At 39.0% G+C, this 6,370-nt stretch overlaps 1 pseudogene; it reads right to left on the reverse strand.

Annotated features, from left to right (window-relative positions):
- Positions 1-591: 591 nt before the first annotated feature.
- Positions 592-908, reverse strand: LOC113924133 (annotated as a pseudogene).
- Between the last annotated feature and the right edge of the window lie 5,462 nt (positions 909-6,370).

The following is a 6,370-nucleotide window of genomic DNA, read 5'->3' on the forward strand; positions in this document are numbered from 1 at the left end:
AGAGGACAGGTGGCCACATGTTCTCTCTTCAACAGCATCTCATGTTAGTTCACTTCCCATTGGCTAGCGTGTGGTCATACACACCCATCCAACTGCCTCTTTAGAGACTACAAATGTACTTTTTATTCTGAGAGACAGAGAAGGAGGGAGAATGGAGAAGAAAGCGAACGAGGCAAAAGCTAAACCTAGAGAATCTGGGTAAAGCGAATATGGATATTATCTATACTATACCTGCAAGTTTTCTGTAAGTTTAGGTTTGTTTTGTTTTGTTTCGTTTTTTGTTGCCGGAATGCAAAACTTTATTATTAACTGGTTTGAACAAAAAAGTTGTGGATACACCCAGAAACTTGGACAGCATCTCCCCTAGCAGCAGGTGGGGTGGGGAAGGCAGGTGGGAGGGGTAGGCTTAGGGTAACCCTCTTTCCCCGGGAAAAAGTGGAATTCCTGGAAAAGCATCAGCTTCCCTCCATCTCACTGCGGGCGCCGAGACCATGTCACCCAGGGAAGCCCAGGGCCACAGCTGAGGGCAGAAGGCCTAGCAGCCGGGGGCCAGGCCTGGGGGAAGGTGGATAGAGTGGTCCTAGGATGACATCACCAGGGGGGCATGATGAGCTGAGGGTTCTGCAGATATGACATCACCATGGCAGAGATGGACAGTGTGAGGCTACTCATCATCTGCTTAGTGTCCTCAGAGCTCTGGGAGTTGGCCAAGCTGAGGAAGGAGCAGTAGAGAGTGACCCAGGCACACCACTTGAGCTTGAGCAGGAGGCTGCACATGCCGAAGATCGAGCAGAAGCAGGTTCATGTGGCCCAGTGTCGGGTGGTCCGAGGCCGGGTGACACTGGCAGGGGCTTGTATTTCAGCACTTTGTTCAGCCTCCCTGGGTCCGACATATTGTTAGTGGACATGGCGGGTCAGAAGGCGTGACCGTTCCCTTTGTAAGGATAGTTTTGAAGTAAAAATGTTTTAGGGACGCCTGGGTGGCTCATTCGGTTAAGCGTCTGCCTTCTGCTCAGGTCATGATCTCGGGGTCCTGGGATGGAGCCTCGCATGGGTCTCCCTGCTCAGGGGGAGCCTGCTTCTCCCTCTGCCCCTCCCCCCACTGGTGTGTGTGTGTGCGCGCTTTTTCTCTCTGTCAAATAAATAAATAAAATCTTAAAAAAATGAAATTCATAAAAGTTTATTTAAGACTGAAAAAAAAAGCAGTATCTACTACTTAGAACATAAATGCCAGGCGCTATGCAAAGTACTTGTGGCAAAAAAAACCCACTGTTTTCCCAGTATCTATTCTTATTTTCTTCCAAAATTAGTATAACCTTGATGGGGGGCAGGGGAGCAAATCTTGCCACCTGTCTCTCTCTCTCTCTCTCTCTCTGTTTTTTTAAATTGAAGTATAGTTGACATACAATGTTATCTTAGTTTTAGGTGGACAACATAGTGATTCAACATTTATATACATTACAAAATGTTCACCACAAGTGTAGTTATCAGCCACTGTTTTTTAAAATAAAGTTTATTAGAGAGCACCCATTCATTTGTGTATTTTTTTATGGCTGCTTTTGTGCCTCAACAACAGTTAAGTAGTTGCCACCAAGACCATCTGGTCCACAAAGCAGAAAATATTCACTGTTAGGCCCTTTTCAGAAACAGCTTGCTAACCCCTGCTCTAAACCAGTAGGTCCCAAATTTTAGTGAGAATTAGAAACACACGCACACGCACACGTGCACACACAGACACACATACACAAACACAAACACACACAGACACACACACACACACACACATCTTTTCTGAGCCGTTTGTATCGTACCCTTTTACCCCTTAATACTTAAGAGTATATTTTCTAAGAACAAAGATATTTTTTAATAACCACAGTACAGTAATCAAATTCAGGAAAATTTAAATAAATAAATACTTTTATCCAATTTATAGTCCACATTCCAGTTTTGTCAATTGCCCCAGTAATGTCCTTTACAGCGTTTCTTTCCTCCTCTTTTACAGGATCTGGCCCAGGATCACATATTGCATTTTTGTATCTTTTTTTGAGTTGTTTCTCACGTCATTTCCCTATTTTCAATAGGATTTTTAATGTTTTTTTCAATTTTTAGAAATTCTGTATTAGAAGTGTTGGCCCTTTACCTCTGATACATGCTGCAAAAGTTTCCTTGTAATTTGTCATTTGACTCGTGACTTTGCTGATGGTATGTTTCTGCCCATGCACCCGTGCAAAAAGGTTTTTTAATGTGAAACTTATTTTTGCATCTGAATTTTGAGTCATAGTTAGAAGCTCCTTCTACACTGACATTAAAGTTGAATTCAACCCATATTTTCATCCCAGTACTTATATAGTTTCATGCTTTACATTTTGATCTCTGATTCATTTGGGTTTATTTTTATGTGAGGCAATGAAGAGTGAATCTAATTTCATCTTTTCCAAATGGCTGCCCAGTTGTCTCAGTAGCATTTATTAATCTTTGCCCCAGGGATTTGTGATTCCATCATTATCATATATGAGATTTCTATATGCATTTGGGTCTGTTTATGGACTTTTAATTCTATTTCATTGGTCTTTTTGGTGATACATGTGCTGGTATCAGATGGTTCTAATCTTGCAGAGTATTTTAATAGCTGACATAGCTATTCCTTCCCCAAGTAGCTCTTACTTTGCTATGTTTTCCTAGATTCTCCAGGATGTTTTTTTTCCCTATGAACTTTATTTCCTATCAACTTGTCTAGCTCCAGAAAAAACGTGTTGGTGTTTTTATAGGGATCACGTTAAAATTCTGAATTAAGTACAGAACTGATATCTTAATGATTTTGAGACAAGAAAAAGGGACATATTTCCATTTGTTTTAGTCTCTTTGTGTGTCTTTCAGGAATGTTTTATAACTTTCTTTGTATACGTATTCAACGTATTTTGTAAAGTCTGTTCCTATACATTTTATCTTTTTTCATCTTAATGCCCTGTAAATGGGCATTAAGAAATTTGAGATTTAAGAGATTTGAATGTTGCATGTTAATTTTATATCCTGTTCCCTTACTGAGTTACTTTATTGTTATCTAAATTTCATAAGTAATTTTCTAGGGTAGCACTGTCCAAGTGAAATATAATGTAGTCAGACGAGGGATTTAAATTTCCTAGAGGCTAAAGTAAAAAGAGTTAAAGAAACAGATGAAAAAGTGAATAGTATATTTTATTTAATTCAGCATATCAAAATATCACTTTAGCATAAAATCAAGAGTAAAATTATTAATAAGAGATTGTAAATTCTTTTTTTATATAAAGTCCCCCCTCCCCCTGAAAATTTACAGCATATTTCAATCTGGATCTTAAATTTTTATCGAAAAAAATTCACTTTTGTAAATTTAGATTTCATAAATTTTACAGTTGAAAAAGTATATTCACATATCCAAATTCTTCCAAACATACTTAAAAGTTTTCTTAGCACTGAAGCAAGTACGAAACAAGCATTTCCCTTTAATAGTCACATCCAACTTGACAAAACTGGTTCTTCTTTTTTAGACGAACTAATTCGACTTTGTAGCAAAAGCATCTATCTGTTAAGAAAATTCACAAATTCTTGTGTCAACTCAGTATTACTAACATCAAATCCAAAAGGGATTTCATGAAGTGAAAATTCAGCCTTGAAATGAGGAAAGCAAGCCTCCCAGGGGTAACTCTCAGCCGATGGGGAATAACAACCTGGATAAATAACGCCTGCGTGCTATCACTCATGTGGATAGTTCTGAGAGACCCTCCTGTATGCTCCTCAGGAGGTCCCATGGGACATATCCTCACTGGTGACCTTGATAATGCACACTTTTATTGTCAGCTCTCCCTCCTGGGCTTCACTCTGGCCCCATGGAATCACCTTGTTCAAGAACCACTGGCACTTACAGGCCCTTCTCTCAGGCTGTTTTTTCCAAGGAAATTCAAACAAAGACAGAGATCTACAAAGTTTGGAGCATGGGGCATCTGTAAAAGCTGGAGTGCTTGTAGAAAAACAAACTAGAAATAGCTGCTAAGTCCTTCAAATATTGGTTCTGGAGCTTGAGTTGAAAAATGAGAACTAGAAACGGATTTAAATTTATTTCTTATTAAATTAAGTAAGGAGAGAGACAATGTTAAAACCATGGTCTGTACTGTGGCTGTGTAAGAGAATATTCTTCTCTTCTTTAGGCATATACAACTTACTCTTGAAAGTTTAGAAAAACTATATGTACGTATGTATATGTCGGTATATATTGGGGGGAGGAGAGGGAGAGTTTCTGGATAAAGAGTATATGGATGTTCTTGTACCATTCATGGAACTTTTCTGTAATGAAATTATTTCCAAATAAAAGCTTAAAAAAACTATTATAAAGTTCTTTTCAAAAACAGCAAAATTCAGTCATATATCAGCAAACTTTTATCTTTTTACCACCTCCCTATAAAAAAATTTCCTGATGATGCTGACAAGTTAATATTCTTAAAACTTCCACATTTGGGCTCACTTAAAAAAAAAAAAGCAGAGGAAATATTCACTCGGAAGCAATTATTAACAGTCACACTTTCCCCCACTTGAAAACAAAAGGTAATGTTGGCTCTTGCCTTTAAAATCTTGGCAGCCCTTTCCTTTATCTTGATGACCTGGTTTGCAGAGGCACTGTGAAAATTCATTAGAAAATGGTAGAAACAGCTGAGATGTGGGGTTCAAAGGTCATGCACTGCTGTAATTTCTTTTCTGGGGTTTCCTGGGAATCTTTGCTCAGGAAATCTCTTGCTGAGTTAGTGAGCAAAGACAATACATAAATGGTGGGGAGAAGGTGTGTTAATGAACAAAAGGTACACTTTGCAGCAACTTGAGCAGATGTATGTGGGGCAGCTCTAACTTGTCAAGGCTGGAAGAACTTTTACAACTGATAATATACAATTCTTTCGCTCGCCAGAGTTCTACTATGGGGCAACTCACAACTGTCATCTGCTCTCACTGCTCATTTGCAGTTTCCATTGTTTTTAAATGATACCTGCCAAGTCATCAACCCTCAGTACTTAAATATATTCAGCACCAGGCAGCTCATTACACCTGAAACAGCACTATTAAAGTCCGGGGTCCTTGTATGCACATTGATATTCTTTGAGTTATTATTTTTAATAGTAATAAAAAATTAGGAAGAATTTAAATGACAATCAATAGAAAACCTTAATTTGCTGAAATCCTAAGTATTATTAAAAAGAGTAAGTTGGATCTATATATATTTGAAAAAGTCTCCACTATATTGTTAAGCAAAAAATAAAGAGGTTATAAAATAGTTTACATAATGTTCTGATTTTCGTACAAAAAACTGTAGTTTATATCCGTCCTGAAAAAAAAAAAGGTAGTCTAGAAGGATAAATTCCAAACAATTTCACGTTGTTACCGTGGTTTCCTGTGGGGAGGATCCTAGAAACAACTTACTCCCACTTCCCCCTACCCTCAACTGGGGGAAGAGTTTCCCTTACACTCCGACCTCTTGGCCCTTATTCCTACTCCATTCCTTGGAGGTGTCTGAGTCATATGATGGAGCAAGCTTATTCTCTCCAACTCTTATTTCTAGGTAAGGAGCAGGCATCAGAGGAATACCACTCCTGTAGATGGGGTGGAGGGTTAAGTTTGCAGAAGTGAACAGGTTTAACTCAGTCATGTCGTATCTTTCCAACTCTGCTGGGAATCGGAACTCCACAGAACCCACTCCTCTGCCCTCCCAGTCCATGCTGTAAATTTAATGGAGGTGGACCTTCTTAGGTTGTATAGTATTCTCTATGACTGGGACAGCTGAGTGCTACCCTGGGGTTTGGTATTAGCAAGGCCGCCTGCTATCTCCCACCTAGGCCACATTCTATAGTAGTTCTAACAGTAACAAAGCTGACGTGTTTTTTTTTTTTAAGATTTTATTTATTTATTCATGAGAGACAGAGAGAGAGAGGCAGAGGGAGGAGCAGGCTCCCAAGGAGCAGGGAGCCCGATGCGGGATTCGATCCCAGGACCCTGGGATCATGACCTGAGCCGAAGGCAGACGCTTAACCATCTGAGCCACCCAGGCACCCAAAGCTGACGTTTTGATGTCTATTTGCTCGACTCTTTAACTCCATGGTTCTGATCTTGGATGAGTAGTAAGTATCATTCATTAGAAGTCCTCAAGTGTGAAAACAATATTCTCTTTGTATTTTTTATGCTTACATATTGTTTGAATTTTTTGTAATAATGAGCATGTATTACATATAGAGATATAGATACCTCTAGATGTAGAGATGTAAGGTCATAAAACCTATATCCTCACAGTTTTTACCTAGTATTAGGATTCCTGCCTCCTCTTTGATTCGTATTGTTCTATATTCTTCAATTTTGC

This window comes from Zalophus californianus, chromosome 2 (genome assembly GCF_009762305.2).
Source record: "Zalophus californianus isolate mZalCal1 chromosome 2, mZalCal1.pri.v2, whole genome shotgun sequence".
NCBI lineage: Eukaryota > Metazoa > Chordata > Mammalia > Carnivora > Otariidae > Zalophus > Zalophus californianus.